Raw genomic sequence first — 23,915 nt, forward strand, 5'->3', positions numbered from 1 at the left:
GGGCAGAACAAGGGCCGTTGGACTAAGGGTGAGTACAACACTTGTCAGCTGCAGTTTTCCGTTTAACCGCCGATTCACGTCACGCAAAAATCTTCTGCATTCTTACTGAGATAAGTGACCCCAGTTCACATTTCAATGGTATTATATCGCTATACAGCACAAAAGTAGCAAGATATGCTTGTATACGGATTACGCGTCATAAATGGTGTGTGCTGCAGTCGAACCGGCAACGTCTGCTCGATAAGCTGATGCTCTAACCACTACACTATTGGTGTTCTGCTTCATTTATATGTATACCCATGGTTCATAGTTACCCGAACACACGCCTCAACACTTCAGTAACACAGCAGACATCCATTTTCCTGTTAGGAAAACCGCAGTAATACACATGAGCCATTCCCTACTGCTCTAGACACGTCCCGTATGTTGGCTCGCTCACAGTATATTCAGACGTCCCAAGCTTATAGTCCTGGAACATACGTTCATATAATGGTCAGGGTGTTCAATTAGTCTTCCGGTTTTCGGCTTGTCCGACCGGGGACTGGGACTGCCCTGTACCTGTTTAAAAGTCAGACTTAGCACGTGGACATAGTTAGTTCCACTTTTAGCATCCTACCTATGGTTGGAGATGCAGGAGGTTTGCTCACCTCTGGGCAACTTGATATGACAGCACTAAATATTACGGGGGGTACCGCTGCTGATTCCCTTCACATTCATTATGACTGCTTTATTGTGACCATGTTCATTCTTTATAGCTATATATATATATATATATATATATATATATATATATATATACATATATATATATATATATATATATATATATATATATATATATATAGCTGTACATACACATGCATATACACCTACATGCTTATTTACATTTCCCATACTGTTGAATGACCGCCACTTACCATCGCGCATGCCCGCTTGCATACCCGCTTACGTCTGCTTTAAAGCACTGCCATTATTGCGGCCATCATATAAAATTAGCCCTTGCATTGCTTGGACCCGGGAACAGGAACACCATAGTCACTGGTTTTACCACTAAACCATTCTTGATACATTCTCTATGGATGGTAATTAGGATATATGACTTTACTACAGCCATTCCACAGTACTGGCAACAAATGTGACAGTCGGGTGGTGTACATATGTATAGTACATGTTACTATTCATATGTTTCTGAGAGGCATATGTATACATTTGCAAGTATACATATTTATGAATTGGACACATACTTGACAACTACTTATATGCATGTATGTGTGATGTGTAATTATGCAAATATAAGTATGTACGTTTATAGATATACTACTACATATCTGGAGTTATACATGGCCATGTATATAAACGGCCGCATACAGGAGGTACCTGTACTGTTTGTATACAGGGGTTGTGTGCATCATTACGACGAGGAACCTGGACGGGGTATACAATTTGTGGACATGTACTATTTGGAAGATGGCTATGGGGAAGCTTCATGTGAACATGTGAAAGGTATATATTCCTGATAATGCACGTGGGGAGACGTGCATCATGGTCAGGTGTTTAATCCTGGGTCATAGGTTCTGCAGGACTGGCTGGAGGCCGAGCAGGGTTGTGGACAACTACTGTTCATACAACTTGTGTTCAGATGTCTACGGGACTGGACATCATGTCGTGCCACCAAATCTAATCTTTAGAACAGATACTTATCCCATGAGGGATAGCCAAAAATTTTGGAGACCATTCTTTTGGCTTTACAAAAATGAGGGAGGGTTATACATGCAAAGGATACATAGTTTGCAATCCTGAGACTGCCTAGAGTGAGACTGCCTACTAGATATGAGTAGGGGTTACTATGTGTAGATATGGCTGCGCCAAGCTAACAGCCCGAGTATGGGTGGTTTTGGTGGACATTCAGGAAGGAGGGGATGGTGTGCTGTGGAGGGGATGATGGGTATTAATTATGTATCCAGGTGTGTTGGGGTTGGATGGCTCAGTTCAGGCCAGACCATTATGTGGGTGTGAGCTGGTAACGTTTCTGTACATGTGTATCGCATATTTTAATGTTCGTATGTTTGTAGGATTGTGTTCTGCAGTATGGCCTGTCAGGTTGCATTGCGGATGTGAATGTTTGTTCTTTGGTTTCCTTTCTGATTCACCCACTGCTCCCTTGTACACCTCCAGCTCAGCTATTGTGCATCCGACCCACTCTCCCCTTGGCAAATTAGTACATTACCTGTCACCCCCCACCCCATATTCCACACACACCATCCATCCCTTCTCTGGTTGATGGCCCATGGCACAGACAACAGAACACATTGCATACACTACATATCTCTGTTACCAATATGGTTGTGAGGACGACCCTAGCATTTTTGATCTTCCACATGCTGTACTTCACACACATAGGTACAAGCAAATACTTATCTTTCATGACATGGTAGGTAGACCCGGGTAATACCTGTTCATCTTTGGGCCATCCAGACAAGGACGACTTGAACCGCGAATGGGCAGATATTGAGTGAATGCTCTGACCATTGGTAGGGTTGCCAACTTTTCAAATGACCAAAGTGGGACATTTTCGGGACACACATCAGATTTTACAGGCCGACACATACCCATGGTCAGTACAAAGGATAGTACTTTAGTTTTATGCCTAAATGAAAGCTTATTGTTGTAGCAGTTTAGTTGTTTATTCTGTTTCTTGTAACATTTAGGTATCTTACATACAGAAATAACTATTTTATGGAACTTTTATATAAAATATGGGACATAATTATGTCCTACAATCGCAGGACATTTAACATTTTTAATATTTTTGGTATGGACACAACTGCCCAGAGAGGGACTGTCCCTCACAAAGTGGGACAGGTGGTAACCCTAACCATTGGGCTAGGCTTAGCAAAGGGCAGCGGCACGCAAACACTCTGCGTTTCGCTTCCACTTGGTATAACAATCAACACTACAATGGAATGCGGGCACGGGGTTTTAAATGTCATTTGTTTGAGGGACGGGGACTCAATATTCACCTACATGCCTTTGTATTTACTTTTTATTTTGGTGTTTGGGAAACTGTCTTGTATGCTTTGCATACATTTCAGTATCCATGGACACTGACAGGAGTGATTATTATTAGAGGCAGGCTGTACTAGTCAGCATTTTAGGTTGCGCGTCTGCAGCCGACATGTTCACTCCTCTGTGCAGCGCTTAGACACACCCCCTGCACTCGTGCACATTTCCTATGCACATGCATGTTGCAGCAGCACACCTTCATTAATATGCATGTGGTGCTGCTATGCCATCTCTGCGCTGCACGGTCAGCGCAAGGCTAACACCGTCCTTGCGCCGAGCTTCATGAATCCTGGGGTATGTTTTTACAGAAGGTTTACCCTGAAAATTTAATGGAGCAATTCACTTCTGTGATCTTCACAGAGAGAACAAATAAATACAAGCCCCTTTTAAGGACTAATGAAACCCTTCAATCCCAAAACATGTTTATGGAATCCATGACCCAATTTGAACTACCATTGGTACTGTTATAGTAGTAATATTCCAAGTTTTACAAGAGTGGTGGATAACAACTGGGTGATTTTTAAATCTGACACATAACTATATAACTTTGGGGAGTGAGACCCCCAACTTTATAAAAGAGGCTAGAACCTGAAGAATACATTTGAACAGAATATGATCTTGGCCACAGAAACAACTAACAACATTGCCCACTCCAGAACCACAAACAATGTGGTATGTATAGTCAGTGTAAATATATTTGGGAAGCTGAAACTGTACTAGTTATGCTGAATTGCAGAAAGCTATAACCGAAAACTTGTACAACCTGTGTCTCTATAGGAGTTGTTTATGTGGATTTCTGTTTAGACTATGAGACATTTTATGTTGGAAAAAACAAATGTATCTTAAGAAATAGATTTATGGACATCTACATGATGTGATTAAAGAAAACAAATTGAATGCTCTATATAAACATGCCACAGTCTGTTGTAATGGTGGAATACACTTGAATAAATTAAAATTTGTAGTGTTAGAAAGGGTAAACATTGCCATCAGGGGAAGGGTGCCTGGGAAACTAAACTGGAATTTAAAGAACTATTGTGGCAGTTAAGGTCAGATGCCACTACAAAACCAGGTATGGATGAATTTGTATCTATAAATAGTATGTTAAAACTATGTTCTGAAAAACTATGATTATCTTAGGAAACAATGTTTTTGCTCTTTTAACATTATATTTTTTTATTTATGATACTTAAGGGTTTCATGTTAATCAGTGTGACACAGAGTTCTTTAGGTGGTGGTATTCTTTCCTTTTCAATGATTGATTGTCAATTAATTATTCAGCAACTTGTGGGTATAAATGTGTTTTTAATGCTTTTTACTTTAGTTCTAATGAAGTTCTGTGTTTTGATGGTAAAGGTGCTTAACTAAAGTTTATTAAAAAGTTTCTTATTTATTTTGGTTTCTAGCTTCTTGAATTTCTTCATCTGTATCAATCCTTTTTCAGTTATTGGTTCGTTTCGGCTGAATATGCTGTTTTGTCTTTGCAGTTTTCTTTTCTTTTTTAATTAACAATGCAAGGTGCAATGTAACCCTGACTATCATTAGGTCATAAGGCAGAGTATAAATACATAATTTAGCTATTGCACTATATCTAGGTACTCAAATTAATATTAATATCAAGGATATTGCCCTCTTACCAAGTTTGAACATATTATTACAAAGCAAGATGAACATATACAGATATCATAAATTGCACATTAAATTTGCACATGCATACATTGCACAGTATATAATATTACAGATTTTACATAAATTGTAAAGCAATATTCAAAGCCATGATTTTTTTTTGGTTCATTATATATGGTTTGCATACTGGACTATACAGAATTTGTGACCTAGTCCATGCCTTATACTGTGCTATTATAGATGTTCATGTACCTCACCTAAAGTGATAAAAACTAAAGGTGAAACACTTGCTTATTTGCTAGCTTTACAGACTGCTTAAACCAAAATCAAAAGGTGCTTGGAAAGAAAACTCTGTCATGTTTAGATGGAGTTTTTTTTTAACAGATTCATGTTATGTAGTCATATGGTGTTTTTATGCATATTACAATATGCTTTATAATATGCATTTATGATAGCATGGTCACTTAAGGAGCAACTAATTTCTGAACAAAACAGGCACGCAATATATACTTTATTAAAACTTCACTCTGTCAAAATTCATCTGACATTTCAGTACAGCAGTGTTAAAGTTAATTTTATGTCCATACAGATGTATATCTTAGGAACAGCAAACACAAGAATGGGTTTTACTGTATAACTCCACAATACTATAACATTATGCAGAACAGGTCTACCTTTGATAAATAGTATGGCAAAAAAGTAGGCCAATATATAATCATTAAAATGACCACATATAATTATTGTCATTACTATGATTTTTGTTATATTTTGAATACTGTCTTATATTTAAAATGAGTTTATTTGACATAACATCACTATGTGCTTTATTATTCAGTTTTACAGAAAGAATAGGTCCTCTCTATATGTCTCTCTCTCTCTCCAACATATGACACCCAGGATAAAGGCTCAGAATCAAAATAACAAGAGAGCAGTGGTGCTGAGATGTTATCATGGCTATGACTTGTTTTGTGTTGAGATAATTGCACAATTCTTGTCCAAAATGATGACAGCTGTGTACACTGTAGTGCACAATGACATGTGAATTTTATTGTCTGGATCAATAGTGCTGATTTACAGAAATGCAGAGTTGCATTTAAATAAAAGGAGCTAACATTGCACTTTGCATTTATCCCGCCAATATGACAAACCCCATGCATTTCCTAGATTTTTGAGAAAGTTAGTTGCCTTGTCAGTAATTATCAAGATAAGTAATTTAATACTTCCCCAGTCATGTCAGCTATATCCCACATATCTTCATCTGTGTTGTCATGTCCAATATGTTTGTTTTCTTAAAAACTGACACTCAGATTTCATTTTCTCAGCAGATGCCAAGTAAACCACACTATGTAGGACATACATACAAAGCTGACATGCTGTGACATGACAAGTATTGTAGCATAATCATTCAATCTAATATGTATCAATTTTGCCATAAGGAATGACATGTCTCTTAGTTAATCACTGCACGGTCAGGAAAAAAGCAACAAGACAGGAAATACATTTGCCATGAAAAATTACTATTTAAATTAGGTCACAATGAAGACACTCGGCAATGTTTGACAACTACAGTAAGTCTCAAACAGAATGGATATACTGGAAACTGTTTCCTTATTGTTATTCAGAGATACAGACTCATGTTTTGGTTGCATACTGAACTTCATTCTTGAAATCGTCTCCACTGAACTTTTAAAGCAGTATATGAGTCGAATAATATGACTTAATTAAACACATATTCCTGGCACTCAACACATTAGCCATTTGTCTGTGATCATTACCTGTTTTAAGTCTGTTTCTTTGAGCAGTATAAAATCTCTGTATTTATATGAGTCTGAGACCTCTATACATATATTGCTTTAATGTCTGACTGTATATTATGCTAAAATATGTAGCAGTATATTGAGTTACAGGCAAATTGTATTGCTCACTTACATTTATACGCAAACAAACAGATGCAGTGTCTCACATATATGCTGAAACTCAGATGCACAAGAACAGACAAACACACACACACACACACACACACACACACACACACACACACACACACACACACACACACACACACTCACACACAAACAACCACACCCACCCATCCACACACACACACACACACACACACACACACACACACACACACACACACACACACACGCAGAACTATAAACCTCACGTGTCTTTTTTGTGATCAAATGAATGGATGAAGAAATAAGTAATAGCATGATGTGGATGTCCTTCACATACCCAGTCTTTGTGTTACATTCAAGGGAGTAGTCAGCACTGTGACTACATGCTGGTGGACATCCCTGTACCATTTACCCCAGGACACGGGTCACATACCTATTGGTCTGATTATAGGGTGTGATGTCCACATTATACTTGGGTTGTGTGTTTGTTTTCCCTGACTTAACAAATCCCCCCATGTTTTCTTGTCATTGCATGTGTTGTCATGGCTGTAGTAACAATTTTTTGGTATGTGTTGATACTGTCTGTATTATACTAATATCGCATTTGGAGTCAGTGTTTGCCCACAATCTATACACCTTCAGGCAGCTGTTTGGACACAGGATTTGTATGTCATCTGTGATGTCCATCACTTAAATAATGGATAGGAAAGGGCCTAGCAGACAGCCCTGATGTACGGACCTAATCACTGGACCTGAGATATAGGTCACTTCACACATTTCAACATATTTATATGCCACATATGTGCTACACTGGTCTACCCACTTGGTGATATAGCTGTTTATGGCCACATATGACAGTGTGGATTGAATACCTTAGTGTGGATTTTTGACAAATACCTTGACCTGGTCAAGTTCAACAAGATGATAATGCTGTCATCATGCATGCCCTCGATGACCTGTTTGAGGACATCTATCAGAAGTAACAGACATGGATTAGCATTAAAAACTCACACAGGTCTGTTGCACACAGCTGGAGTATTATTAGTGTCCATTTAGAAGAAGGCCATGATAGCATGTTGGTCTACCTCACAGCTAAGGAGAGTCAGAATGTCTCTATATATGCATGCATCAGATGCAGTCCCCAACTCAGATGGATGTGTGTTGATGTACACCCTTCTACAGGAACATAGCCCATGTGGAGGGTGTGTTGAAGTGCATATTCAACTGTATCAAGAAGGTGTATGTCCTGAGTCACATCACAGGTGATCTGTGATGTTGTCCCAGCCCAGTGATTCCACATGATAAGCCTAGATGAAGGTAAGACAGTGCAAACTGCTTATAATGATATGGCCTAAGGTTTTGACACAATCCTCCATGCAGGTATCACTAAGAAACCCTCCCAGATGTGGATTAATCCCTACATCACTAGATGAGTAAACAATTGGCTCACCAATAGAACACATACAGTAAAAAGTGGTAAACCGACCTGTACCAGTAGACCTGTCACCATTGGCAAGCCCCAGGGATCTGTGTTTTGCCCTTCACTGTTTGGACCATATTTCTTGATAGTTCAGGCTAAAGCATATGGCCTGTGGCTCACCAAGTTTTCTGATTCTTGCATATTGGGTGCAGTTGAGTCCACCAGTGATGATAACATAGTACAGGAGGAGGTAACACAGACAAATGATGGTAACAAAGCCACAAGGACTACAAATAAATGCAGAAATGTATTTTTATGTTGTCTATACGAAAAGTGGAATTCCATGTTAATCACAGCATTGACAACAGTCCTGCTATGGTGAAACCCAGTGAAGCAAGCACTGGGAACACATGTAGATAGCAATCTGAACTTCAACCACCAAGTATCCACACTGGTACTGAAAGCCTATCTTGTGCACATCATAAGTCATGCCATCATATTCAGATTTTAGGATTGTATGACAGCACTCTACTCAAACCTCATCAGAACACTATTAGAGTATAATGGTCTCTTTTGCATGTACCTCACCAGATAAATACAGCACTTGGAGAGACCACAGGGCTTTCTCATCAAGAAAACACAGGGCCTACAATCCATGCCATGATGTATGTGGATAGATTAAAAGCCATGTCACTGTAATCTGTCTTACATAGGATAAGGTGCCATCTGCCTGGCCTCCACACCAGTCTCTGACCCTGCTCTGGTGGGAATACTACATATACACAAATCTGATATAGCTGATGACATCAGCAGTGTCTTTTGAGGAGAATAGAATAATAACAGGTTCCCACATGCTGGTGTAAAATGCTCTTTGCAGTGTCAAGTAAGAGCACTCACACACACACACACACACACACACACACACACACACACACACACACACATACACGCGCACACAGTTGACTGCAGTGAGAATAGAACAGCTACTTATGTAAGGTACATAGACTACAGAAGACAGTACTTTATGCAAGTGACACAGCACAAGTTTGACTTGGACTGTCTCAGACAACACTTTATAGCTGATGACATCAGTAGTGTATGTTGCGGAGAACAGAGTAATAACAGTGTTCCAAATATGCTGGTGTAGAATGCCTTCTGCAATGTCAAGCAAGAGCACACACATGCACACACACACACACACACACACACACACACACACACACACACACACACACACACATGCACACATATGCACACACAGTTGACTGCATTGAGAATAGAGCCCCTACCTATCTAAGTACACAGACTACAGAACACAGTACTTTACACAAGTGCCATAGCACAAGTCTGACTTTTACAAGAGTTCAGATCAACTTAAAGTAGATGACAGCAACAGGCCATGTGGGAGACAAGATGTTGGGAGGCCTGCATGAAATGGATGTGTAGGGATGTGCAAATATCAAAATACTGTCAATCCATGGCATTGGCAGCAGTAACTGCAGGATACACACTTCTGCTCTTCTGTCTAGACACACATACACACACACACACACACACACACACACACACACACACATACTCACATACACACACACACACACACACACACACACACACACACACACACTTGACTGTAGTGAGGATAGAACCCTCACCTATCGAAGTACACAGACTACAGAACACAGTACATTATGCAAGCACCATGGCACAAGTCTTACAAGAGTACAGGTCAAGTTATAGTAGATGACATCAGCAGGCCATGTGTGACACAAGATGTTGGGAGGCCTGTATAGGTTTATAGCTTCATAGGTTCATAGGAGGCTACTAGCCTAATGGCACTAGGGTGTTTACAAGCCTAGCTGTGTAAAAACACAAGTACCCTTATTGAGCATAGTTAGAAGGGTCATTATTAGCAGAGTGATTTTGTGAGCAGCACCCACTGGCCCTATCCAGGATGGACATAGGTACCATCCCAGATGTGACTTTACAATCACCTAACCACTTGTCAAGGCTGTGCTTGAACAGGGTAATTGAAGAGCACTGCTTCACACACAGTGGGAGCCTATTACAGAGGTCTCTTTTCTTTGAACAAAGCAAATTATGAGCTGAATAAAAGGTGTATCTTCAGTAATTTCTTTGTTCAGTATCATCAAAATACCTCTGGGTTAGGTATGATTCACTGATTTTATATTTCATCAAATTACAATTCATTGAAAACCTTTCATTGAATCTACATTCCACAGAAATGTAAATATATTGAAAGTCATTACTTTTTGAAATGATTTAAATGTTACCACTGCAGGCACAGTTTTTGTGAATATTAGTGTTAAAGAAACGACTTTTCCTAAGGAAGGGAGTAGGATTGAGATTAAGGGCAGGGACATGATTAGGTTTAGGGTTAACACACATTAAGGTGGTGAGGAGGGTGAACTCTTTGAGTTCTTTGGTATTAAATCAGGGAGGTACGTGCAGCTGGACATTTAGGACTACAGACCCATCATTCATTCCCCATCATGCAAGTTAAGTCTCTTTTTTGACATGTTTGACAGTTTAGAAATCTTGGCTTTGTTTAGATGATAGCTGCCTGCAATGTCACCATGCTGCCACCTTGTGTTTGTCTCTGAAGAGATATTTGTTTGATGTACATTGCTGCTAAAAAAATTATTATCTAAGCTTGTAATGGTCTGTAGATTGATTGTCCAGCCCTTACCTATGAACCTATATTACATGTCTAGCTTATTTAGTAGGATCTTGTACTAATTATTTGAAATTAAATTTATGCTGTGAATAGGTCAATCATGTTGTATTGTGTATAGCTGGTCTGCTTATAAAAGATATAATCCATTAACAGGACAAGGTTCTTAATTTTACAGCTCATGCTCCCAAGAGAGCATTTGTGAAAAACAGCCCCCCTCCCCACATATATACCTTATATAACTATGATGAATATGAAAAAGAGGACTGTAAGGTAGATCTGTTATTTTGTAGGGGTAAAACACATTTTATTAGTAACTGTGAAAAAGATGATACAGTCAGTGTAAGGGAAAGGGTATACTATAGAAAACTGTAAGCTGAAATATGCAGTATAATAAAAGAGGGACCTCTTTGGTTTGAATGTAAAGAGGGGGAAGGAAAAGGAAATACTAAAGATAATGAAGAAAGCGAATTGCAGATTATTTTCTAAAATGAAATAATGTTAGAAGACGGAGAACCTATATTTTATGAAAATACTGAAAGTGAAAAGAATGACATTGAACAAGTTAAAAAACAGAGTAAGATGTGAATGGTGTTACAATAGAAAAAATATATGAAGCATTAACATAGGAAATGAAAAAGCAGAAAATGAAGACAATGAAGAGGGAAGCAACCAAAATAGGAGATAGACTAAGGTATATAAAAGAGATAACAAAGGTAAAGAAAAATACAATAAATACAATTAAAATAAAAGCCTATATTTTCACCACTGTTGATTAATTCAAATGGTATACATAAGGAAATAAGCTGTTTTATAGCATATGACTGATGTAGAAATGTGAAGTAAGATGTTTGTTTACTACATATGAGTATGAATACAGAACAAAGAATACAGTTTCAAACTCTGTGGGCGAGAGAGGTACTATGGAGCATGGGAAAGGAAGAAAACTTGGGGAGTACAGATGTTGTATTAATAATAATGCTTAAGTAAGGGTATTGGACAAGACACAAATAGATTCAGGGAGAATAGTGGTAACAGATTGCCATGTCAGACAAGCCCTGGAATTCAGAAAGGGTTTCTGTGATGTGGAAACCTTAACCCTTAAGGGTTCTGCATTGTGGTAAGCCATTTTGATTCAGAGACTACTCTCCTACTATGCTTTCTTCCTGGCAGTAGCTGTGGCATGGAGAGTGAATTCACTGGGGAAGTTGCATGCTAATAAAGCAATCTGGGAGGGTGGATAATGCTAATCAGCAATTTAGCCTCCCCAGAAATGGAGGCATCTCTGGACTAAATCAGCAGAGAAATTCAGAGACTTGCTCTGCTAAGTTTTGTTTCATTAGGAGGAAAGAAATGCAATTTTTTCATGGTGTTTACACATTTGTTCCTGTGGGAGTAGTTGCGGTACAGGTAAGTTTAGTGGAGTCATGAGTTTGTATGTGTTTAAACATATGTGCTTGTATAAGTGTGTGAGTATATGTGTGCATGTGTGTACATGTGTATGTGTGTGTGTGTGTGTGTGTGTGTGTGTGCGCGTGTGCGTGTGCATGTGTGTGTGTGTGTGTGTGTGTATGTGTGTGTGTGCGCGCGTGCTCGCACGTGCCTGCAGGGACATAAATGCGGTTGAATGTGTGTGTGTGTGCGTGTGTGTGTGTGTGTGTGTGTGTGTGTGTGTGTGTGTGTGTGTGTGTGTGTGTGTGTGTGCGTGTGTGTGTGTGTGTGTGTGTGTGTGTGTGTGTGTGTGTGTGTGTTGTAAATTTGAGTGGTTACTCTGGGGAAGGTAGACAGATTATGTCAACTCAATATGCATCTATGGGTCTGTGTGTGTGTGTGTGTGTGTGTGTGTGTGTGTGTGTGTGTGTGTGTGTGTGTGTGTGCGTGTGTGTGTGTATGTGTGTTAGAGTGGCAGGTGAGTGTTTGAGTGTTTCTGTGATTATGAGTAAGTGTGTTGGGGCTTGTTTGTGGATGCTTAAACGTATATAATAACAAATAATGCCTGTAATTCGCCGCATGTAGTATCACAACTCAAGAAGCCTTGGGCTGAAATTATAACTCTTTAATATTAAAAACTAATCACACTGGTTAAGCACTTTCATCTACTTCATGTAGACTTCATCAGAACACCATTGTGATAGTAGTGAAGTAAGATGTTTGTTTACTACATATGAGTATGAATACAGAACAAAGAATACAGTTTCAAACTCTGTGGGCGAGAGAGGTACTATGGAGCATGGGAAAGGAAGAAAACTTGGGGAGTACAGATGTTGTATTAATAATAATGCTTAAGTAAGGGTATTGGACAAGACACAAATAGATTCAGGGAGAATAGTGGTAACAGATTGCCATGTCAGACAAGCCCTGGAATTCAGAAAGGGTTTCTGTGATGTGGAAACCTTAACCCTTAAGGGTTCTGCATTGTGGTAAGCCATTTTGATTCAGAGACTACTCTCCTACTATGCTTTCTCCCTGGCAGTAGCTGTGGCATGGAGAGTGAATTCACTGGGGAAGTTGCATGCTAATAAAGCAATCTGGGAGGGTGGATAATGCTAATCAGCAATTTAGCCTCCCCAGAAATGGAGGCATCTCTGGACTAAATCAGCAGAGAAATTCAGAGACTTGCTCTGCTAAGTTTTGTTTCATTAGGAGGAAAGAAATGCAATTTTTTCATGGTGTTTACACATTTGTTCCTGTGGGAGTAGTTGCAGTACAGGTAAGTTTAGTGGAGTCATGAGTTTGTATGTGTTTAAACATATGTGCTTGTATAAGTGTGTGAGTATATGTGTGCATGTGTGTACATGTGTATGTGTGTGTGTGTGTGTGTGTGTGTGTGTGTGTGTGTGTGTGTGTGTGTGTGTGTGTGTGTGTGTGTGTGTGTGTGTGTGTGTGTGTGTGTGTGTGTGTGTGTGTATGTGTGTGTGTGCGCGCGTGCTCGCATGTGCCTGCAGGGACATAAATGCGGTTGAATGTGTGTGTGTGTGTGTGTGTGTGCGTGTGTGTGTGCGTGTGTGTGTGTGTGTGTGTGTGTGTATGTGTGTGTGTGTGTGTGTGTGTGTGTGTGTGTGTGTGTGTGTGTGTGTGTGTGTTGTAAATTTGAGTGGTTACTCTGGGGAAGGTAGACAGATTATGTCAACTCAATATGCATCTATGGGTCTGTGTGTGTGTGTGTGTGTGTGTGTGTGTGTGTGTGTGTGTGTGTGTGTGTGTGTGTGTGTGTGTGTGTGTGTGTGTGTGTTAGAGTGGCAGGTGAGTGTTTGAGTGTTTCTGTGATTATGAGTAAGTGTGTTGGGGCTTGTTTGTGGATGCTTAAAAGTATATAATAACAAATAATGCCTGTAATTCGCCGCATGTAGTATCACAACTCAAGAAGCCTTGGGCTGAAATTATAACTCTTTAATATTAAAAACTAATCACACTGGTTAAGCACTTTCATCTACTTCATGTAGACTTCATCAGAACACCATTGTGATAATCATACCAGTTTAAATGGCATTAGAAAACCAATAGGAATAGGCTGTCAGTTAAGAAACTTGTAATACATATTCATGAACTAATAAATACTCATACATCTAAAATGCATACAAACTGTCGTAAAATTTCATGTTTTTAATAAGATATAAATACTTAAATTCAATCTCTCATCGATCCCTAACTAATCCTTTAAAGTTCATCAATAACTCTCATCGATCCCTAACTAATCCTTTAAAGTTCATCAATAAAGTGCATATATATATATATATATATATATATATATATATATTTATATATGTAAAAACATTAGAAATAATTGAAAATAGTTAAAAAGTGAATACATTGAATGATGTTAACTGGAAAAGAATGATGTACATATTTTAACTAATTGTGTTTTTCCTCTATAGCTCAAAGAGACTGACAGTGTATATTCATTCAAAGTCTTGCTTCTAATGTAAGTTTAATGGGAATATGATCATTCAACCCAGGGGGCTTAGTTGTATTTAACAATAATTGCCATTTGACTTCCTTTTCTCCAGTATTGCTTTAATATTCACTCCCCTTAAACTGGGTTTTACTTGTTCTAATATCCCAAATTTAAAAGTGTGACACTCACTGTTCACCTCTAGATGTCTGTATAGTGCATTATTACTGTCCTTACTTCTAATACAGTACTTGTGGTCGTAAATATTTCTAAGGTGTCTGTCCATCTTTCCCACATAAAAACTTGGACAGTTGTCACATTTGGCCAGATAAATAACATACTAGGAATGACAATTCCCTTTCTTAAACCAAACCTTAGTGTGGTTAGCATTATCTAAAATAACTGTTCTCTCTTCTAATATGTCTTGACATTGATTGCAATGACCGCACTTCCTAGTATACCCCTCTCTTATGTCATTCCCCAACATAGTATACTTCTTTCACATCTATATTTCAAATTATGGCCAGTCTTATACACATAGTTGGGATATGTGCCTACCTTACTGAGTACCATATCATCACTTCTAAGAATATTCCAGTTTCTACTAATAATGTTCTTAACCTCCTTCACATATGCATTGTATTCTATTATATATGCCCTCATGTATTGTTTGCCATTTTCATTACTCACCATACCCATATCTTTTTCTAAACCTACACCTAAAAATTGTTTATATCTCTTTCCCCATTCTTTTTTTACAAAAATCATTACATCACATGTAATAGATTTGGGGTACCCCCTTTCTCTAAATAGGGTGCCTATATAGTCAATCTCACGTATCAGCTCACTATACTCTGAAGTCATTCTTGCGGCCCTAATACATTGCCCCTTCAAGATGTTCCTTTTTTGACTGGCCGGGTGACAACTAGTATATTCCAGGTACGAATTACTAAATTCTTCTTGATACTTTCATTCAATTTTCCACTTCTTTTAACATAAAGCACATCTTACTGTCATTGCATTTAATTAAAAATTCCATGAATCTAAATCCAAAACTATCAAACAATAAATTGCATTCTTTCATATTATCAACAGTTAAGTCCATTCCCGTGGGTACTTTAAAAAAAACGCAGGCCCATAGACACTATTATTAACTCCAAACATCTACTTACGTAGGCATTGTCCATCTGTAATCCTTTTATAATGCTTAACTTTTTGCCAAAGTCAAATATTAAATCTTTAAGTGTCTTGTCAACTCGCTGTGGTTCACTGCCGGTGGGTTTGTCCATAACTAACAAATCATTTTTACTAAATGAAAAATTGCATCCTAAAAAGGATTCCAGCCCAACAGAACTTTTATTCAACACTATTATTATGTTCAAATCATTTTTGTTTATCATTAAACCCCATATTCAATGGGGCTGTCACAGTACCTGATGTGTGTTGAGCAGTTGCAGTGGAATACGTCTTTTTAGGGGCCACACTCTTTGGCTATGCCCCCAATAACACATACACATCCTCTGAGTTGCTGCTAGGACTTGAAGCCATGGGTTCCCCTTCAGTGATGAGATCTCCCTGTGCTGCAACAACCCCATGAGAGGGTCCGGTAACGCTACCATGTTGACTTCCACTTTTCTCTTGGCTATTTTGAATGGAAAATTTGGCCTCATTCTCCTCTCCCTGCTGTGATGATGTCAAACTGCTCTGCAATGCTTCTCACTGATAGTTCAGTTGGCTAAACACATCAATTAGCCTCGTAAGCTCCCCCTTCAGTATATCCACCTCTGACTGAAGTCTGTAGATCTCATCATGTCTGACTGGGGAGAACATGGTTGGTAATTCATCTAAAGAGTCTATGATACAAACGACCAATAAACATACTAAATTGTAAAAGTAAAAGTAAAAAAACTAAAAGTAAAAGTAAGAAAAGTAGAAAGAGAAATGTTATTGGTAAAGGTAATGTGGTAGTAGTGAATATCATGATAAAAACAAGGAAATGTAAAGAGTATACCTGAAGAAGATAAGTTGGATTAGGATAAGAGTTTTATAAGACTATGCATGAAGAAGGAAGGAAAGAGGAAGTATTACATTAACTGTTGGTGGAATATTTAAAAAATGAAACAATGAGGCAATCTATAGGGAAATGATTACATTTCTGGATGAAAAAGAGGAAATATTTTCAGTTTAATGTTGCATTTTGCTATGATTATGCTGCTTGTTATAAGTGTGGGTAGGAAAATGCGGATAAATTACACATGGGGTGGGGGTATTCCAAGTTATGTAATTTCTGATGGTTATATTGCTTATTTAGAACGATATATATATATGAGGCTGATAGAAGTTACTTGGCTATTTTGTGTATGTGAATTTGAAGAATATGGTCATCAGAACAGAGAGGAGAGACAGGGAATTAAAATGGCTTGCAGTCTGCATTATCTAATTTAACCCTGGTGATGTCTCCAGGCATTTCTCTGAGATCTTAATAACATCTCTATGCCCCCTGTATTATATAGTCACATTTACATTAATAATTTCACAATCATACTATATACAAGGTATTGAAAGATTTCATTTTAAAGGACACCTGATGAGGAACACAGCTGCACTGATACCTGAGCTTTGTCTAGTGCTGATAAATATATATTAAAAGCCGTTCATGTTCTATTTATGTATATGTTATACTTTTCATAATTCTCTAAACATTTAACAATCAAGCAATAAAAACAAAACTGTCCAGATTCACTCAAAACCTTACAGGCAGATGATAAAAATGCTGCTGACAGAATGTTTGCAGCTTAAATGGTTACTGGGTTATTGCATAATGTTTACAAATTATTAAAAAAATTAATATTTGCTGTGCTGTTGTGACTTATAAAATCCAGTGTCAGTCAATCTTAATAAATACGACTAGTATAAAGATGAGAGTGCACTGAATAGTTGATTTACACTTCTTTAGTAACATTTATGCTTCTACAGATATGAGTATTGTTTGGACTGTGTGGATTTGTTTTTTTACAAAATTCTCAGGATGCAACCATTGGAAAGTTGCTGTACAGACTTCCACAGCTCTGTTGAAGGGAATGATTTAAAAAGAAATGACTGTAAGAGGCTGGAAAGGTTTAGGGGAGGGGGAGATTAAGGAGAATGAGGTTAGAATACGGTGAAGAAAGGGTTATGTGTTTGTTTAACAGTAAACTGGGTAAAGGCAAGAGAATAAATAGGCAATACAAAACTGGGGATGACTTCTGAATATAAAATACATGAAGAAGGGAGGATACATGCAGCAAATGAGAATTAAGAGGTGGGTAAGGTGGTTTGTACCTTGTTTGTACCAGATTGCAATAAATCATCTTGTGGATAAGGAAAGGATATTTGAGAACCATGTAAGAGACAGATAAGGAAATAGATGGAATTGGGTATGAGGTTACGGGATAAGTAAACATGAAAGAGTTTTCTGCAAATATTAAGTCTATGCACATGATTATGGACATTTTAAATTTAGGCAGTTTGAGTGAAATTTTGATTGGGCATGGGAAAAATGAGCATTGTTGTTAAAATGTATAACTGACAGATATTTTTAGTATTTATGTTTGTCAAAGTTTAAGTTTTTTATTGTGGGAGATCAAGTTGTATGTGTTTATATTTATTGTTTGTGTTGTATATTGATATCATTGTATTATGCATGTAACAAAAAGATATTGAAAAATTAAGTCATGTTACGTTTGCTATACAATATTATTACAGCAATTAATGCAATATAAAATATGAAAGGTTTAGATATGCAAATAATATTCTGTAACAAAGTAAAAATGTCAGGAATGACTTAGCAAAGACTGTGGCATAACGGGTGTATTGAGTGACTGACTGATTCATTAATTGATTTACGTTTATTAATCAGGAATGTTCATTTGGAAGGGCACATTTTCAGTTATGACTTTGGGAGGAAAGTTCCAAGACTTTATAAAGCACTTTACAAAACAGTCTGCATAACAAGCATTACATGAATAATATACAGGCTTGTAGAATGAACAAAAACAGATGCATATTAACAGATCAAATATATTTTAAAGCAAGAATAGGCACAATGTTTGCAAGTAATATGCAGACAACATAATATACAGGTAGAGTTGTAAAAATGGCAGGAGTACTTGATCCAGTGAAGAAGAATGTATCTGAGTACAACTACAAAGGATGTATATTCTTACCAACTAAGTGGCATATGGAACTTTGGTCAATCTGCTTTTAGGAAGATAATTAGAGATAGTCGGCAATATCAGTGGAATTTCTGATTAGACAGTTGTAAACTATGTTCTTAGGGTTATTCATACAGAGATTAAGTTAGACACTTAAGTGCTAATAGCTGTATGAGCAGAAACAAATACAAACAAGTTATTTATCAAAAAGTTCCACATGCAATGGAAATAGCTTTGTAAATTTTTCTTGAAAGTTTTTTTCTTACACTCTTGAATATTTCTCAGATTATAGGTAGTTTATTACATAGTTTGCCAACAGCAATGGAATGAATTGAATTACCAAACTTGTTGTTCAATTTGGAAATAGAGACAGGTGTACCTATAAATGGTCTGTTATCCCATTGAGTATGTTTCCATTTAAAATTCTTAGTTAAAGATGGGCAGCTACAATTTCATAGGAACTTGTTCACAAAATGGAAATGGATTTGGGAAAGGCTGCTAAGGACCAATTTGGCAAGTCACATGGGGAGGTACAATGGTGGGTCCTGCCATGATAACCTATGGCAAAATATGCTATTATGTTATGTTTGGTCCATATGGTAATGAAGGCGGGGTTGTGGTGCAATGAGAAGACAGGCAGAGTATAGAAGGGATGATAGTAAGTATAAATTAATGGTTGTCAATTGGGCAATGTCTGTGAGAAATGAGTGGCCCTTATAAAGCCTACTTTATTTGTTGTTAGTCTTATGTGAGCATCAAATGTGCACTGATTATAAAGTATTCATTCTAGAGGTTTAGTACAGCAGACTTCCTTTATCAGAGAGATTTCTAGGCATAATATTCAAACATAATTTAGTCTGAGTTAAAGAGTGAGCACTTAGGGTATAAACAATTTTGATTTGGTTTTATCTACACCGAGGTACAGAAAGCCATATTTGTAAGGTATGGAAGCTATCCTTCATTTTTTTTTCTAAATTGACTTAGCTGTATGATCTTCTAGTGCAATAGTTGAGTCACTGTTATACTATATTTTTTTGACTTGCCACAATGATTGACCATGTCATTTACAAATGTTGTGAACTGAAGGTGACCCACCACAGAACACTGAGGATCCCCAACATCAGCCTATATGAAGTAAACTAGAAGGCGGTGTTCTATAGCCACAGCTTCTCGTCTGTTGGCATGAAGGTCAGACAATCACTTAATAATGCTAAAGGTAAGATTAAGCCTACACAGTATTTCCAAAAGACTGGAATGGCAAATAGCAACAAATGCATTTGAGAGACCATGGTATCACTACTGTGTAAACAGCTACTTTGGAATTCCATTGCATCAAGGACAGCTAGGTCAGTTCCATGACTAGCACAACAACCGTTCTGGGCATCTTTAATAATGTCTGAGCTTACCAGATATTGCAGGAGTTGATGGTATTGCATTTCTCAAAGACTTGTGAGAGAGCAGATAGCAGTGTGATAGGCTAATTGTTCATTGTGATGGATGCAGCACCTTTGTGAGGTCATAAAAGAAATGCTTGCATTTGGATGAATGTAACCTAACATTTATAACAGAACAATCTGTAAGTATGGCAATGAGGTGTGGAATTGACTTAATGAAGAGTTTAAGAAATCCAAGGCGATTGTGCCCCTAGAAAAAGACCCTGGTTTCAGTTTATACAGAACTATACACTAAGTTATGACTATATGCGGAGTAAATATAGTAACTAAGTGCAACTAATAAACAGGGAAGTGATTCTGCTATTATTTTTTGCAGTCATGGAAATGTTTAACAAATGGTTGGTAACCTTGGGGTGAATGAGGTGAAGAAAGAGTAAAGATGTTGAAATAGGACAAGTATGTAGCAACTGATCAATGCTTTTGCAATTGCCCCAGGATTGCTGTCATACTATTAGCAACTGTTCTGTAAAAACATTCTACTAGGTTACAATAGTGCAAAAAATCAATTTACAAAGCTGGCAAATGAGGGAAAGAAATTACATAGAAAAAAAGAGTCTGAAATATTGCAAACGGTTTATGACACGAAAAAAAAAGCAAATGTTCACTGAATATAATTGTAAAAACATTCTTATTTTGAGCCACAGCATTCCTGTTTAGAAGCAGCCTTAGGTTGCAAAGGCAAGTGCAAAAACGTATTGCAAGAATCTTGTACAGCATATAATTTAGTAGGATGGTACAGTGTAATATAACTATAGAATCAATGTACTCAGATACAAAAGTCAAAAGTTCAAGCTTCGTAAGTGGCAGAATTATTTTAAAGACTGTCTAAACAGCAAATACAGGGTACATAGATAAATACTAAATGTATATGATGGATGCAGACCAGTAGGCAATTTAGGAAGTTGTTTCTTTAGGTGTATCATTGATACGTTATATAGTCAAGTCAAATGAACATTCAGCAGACATTAGGGGAATATAGAAATGACCAAGTACTTCATGGGATGAGCAGAATAAAAATGCATTATGTGATGAGGTAGGAAGGTCAGGAGCTGGTAGAAATAATTCAAAAATACATGAACTAGACATCAAGTGATTTGTTATGGTTTGTGAAGAAAAATAAGCTGACTGCTACATGGGATCTGGAGTATCACAGTAAGTACAGAAATCAGCAGCAAAGGTAATCTAGTTCATTTTTTGTTAAAAAGTCCATATTCTGAAATACCTGAGTTTGAATCATTTGAGCTGTGATTTCAGTTAATTATTTTTTGTTAGATGCAATTTAGTAATCCACATTTCATTTTTGTTCATGTACTGGAAGCAGAATATTAATTAAATGACTGGATAAAAAATTCCCATTGACTCATATAATATTTTTGCAGTTGTAGAAAATGAAATACTCTTTTTAAAATATTTTATATAGAATGTTGTGTTTCAATTTGTGTAAGTTAATTAGATGCTGAGAAAGTAGCTGTCATAACATTATTATAATCAGAAGAGGACTACAGGGCCTTGACAGAACTTCTTATTAGTTTTATAAATAGTTTATTAGATGTCTTTAATACTTTCTTTGCAGTCTTTCATACTCATTTTTATGAAAATGAAGAAAACAAAGTATCTCTTGCTCTACAGTCATTACGCATAATGAGCTTAGAATTTATTATCCCACTAACAAGCCCTGCTGAGAAAGTAAAGGATCCACACTATAATGGGGGGATATACGTCAAAGGGTGGGTATGCTGCACAGTAGTTAGGTATCTCCCTACACTGGGAGCTAGTAAAAAAAAGATTATTGAGTTTGTTTTAAAGAAAACAGCAAGTTTTATACATCATTAAATGGATAAAATGTGACCTTTGTAGGCCCATAGATGTTTGCTTATATGAAAAACAGTATTAACGTAATAAAGACTATTATACTTTATATCACAGTGCATCAGGTTCTGTGTTATTTCTATTCAGAAATGGAAATTTGGATTTTAAAAACAGCCTCTAGCTAAGCATATTATTACTTGTATTTATTTTCCTAGGCACCTGCTTGATGTGCAGAAGGCTCACATTTTTCGCTTTATCTGTTGCAATATGACTGTGCTGATTGTATGTTTGTTTGCCTGTCCACTCCCTCTTAGTTGAATATGCCTGGCTGTTTAGCATTATGAATATACTGACCATATAATGTTAAGAAAAATGAAAATATCCAAACCCAGAAAAAGCTGAATGGAGTGACCATATAGTATTGTTGTAATGTTATATTCATTTTATAAATGATGTGCCCTCTTTTGTCTGCAGTGCTCAGTCTTCCCCATTTTCTGCTATCTTCATTTCATCAGTAAAACCTGTATTCCAGAATGCTCTTTCATTTTATTTATATACTTTATTATTTAACTAATGGTATGTTTGAAGTATCATGGTGTAACCAGTTATCCCTTCAGTGTGCATATATACAGAGCAAATTCTCTTCCACACATGAAAGCATATCCCACTACAATATCTTAAGGGTCTATATTAGAACATCCAAGTTTCAAAACTTCGAATGTTCTAATATCGACTCCTATTCAGCGAAAGCTGAAAACATCGAACATACAGAACAGGGAAAAAATTTGCTGTTCCAAAACACATACACACAACACAAGCACACCAAACAAACAGCAATCCACACACATACACCTAAAATCTTACACCTAACCCTACACTAAACTATACACACACCACTAACTATCCACTTACCTTAACCCAAACCCTAACCCTATGGTCCGTCACTATTGCACACTCACCTCACCCGCGCCCTAACCCTAACTCACCTACCTTGCCCTAACCCTCATGTCCACACAATTGCACACTTACCTGACCCATGCCCTAACCCTAACTCACCTAACCCGCCCTAACCCTCACGTCCACACAATCCCACACATACTTAACCCGCACCCTAACCCTAACTAACCTAACCCGCACTCAGTTGCACACTTACCTGAACCTGACCCGTAACTTTCCACCACAGCGCTGAAAATACCGAAGCAACAGAAACAGACAACCAAATTCTTTCCCTAGGAAAAAATTTGGTTTTCTGTTGCTTTGATATTGTCAGCATTCGCTGAATAAGGGTCAATATTAGAACATCCGAAGTTTTGAAACTTCAATGTTCTAATATAGACCCTATTGTAATGCCTCAGCAACAACCAAGGGAGACTGTATGGTCTGAACTATTTCAAGTTCATGAGTATTTATAACCATCTAAACATATGAACGTGAACTTCTTAAGCAGTTTATGCATAGGCAAATGTCAATGCATCTAAAGTATCCCTATGGCTCAGAGCAGTAGATTATATGAACTAGCTGCATATTTTTATAACAATGCCAGCAGCTAGGAGATCCACTATAATCTAGTATTATATATTAACCTGAAAAAGTTCTAATCTTTTGATGGCATTTATAGTGCATATTATTCTCTGCATGATAAAGTACCACATCCAGGCAAGTTCTATATTGCATGAGATGGGTCATGGAGAAGGTCTCTTGTTCACTTTTTCAGTTGATCAGCTGTGGATAAATTGCTCAAAATAGTAACAAGTTAAAAAAAGAACAATTTTACTGAGAACAGTCCTTTCTATCCAAGAGGAAAGCATGAAATAAATAATTCATTCCCCACCAACATTTTCTCTCCTTGGATCTAAATA

The sequence above is a fragment of the Protopterus annectens genome, chromosome 7.part0, assembly GCF_019279795.1.
Source record: "Protopterus annectens isolate FY-2018-M chromosome 7.part0, PAN1.0, whole genome shotgun sequence".
NCBI classification, from domain to species: Eukaryota; Metazoa; Chordata; order Ceratodontiformes; family Protopteridae; genus Protopterus; species Protopterus annectens.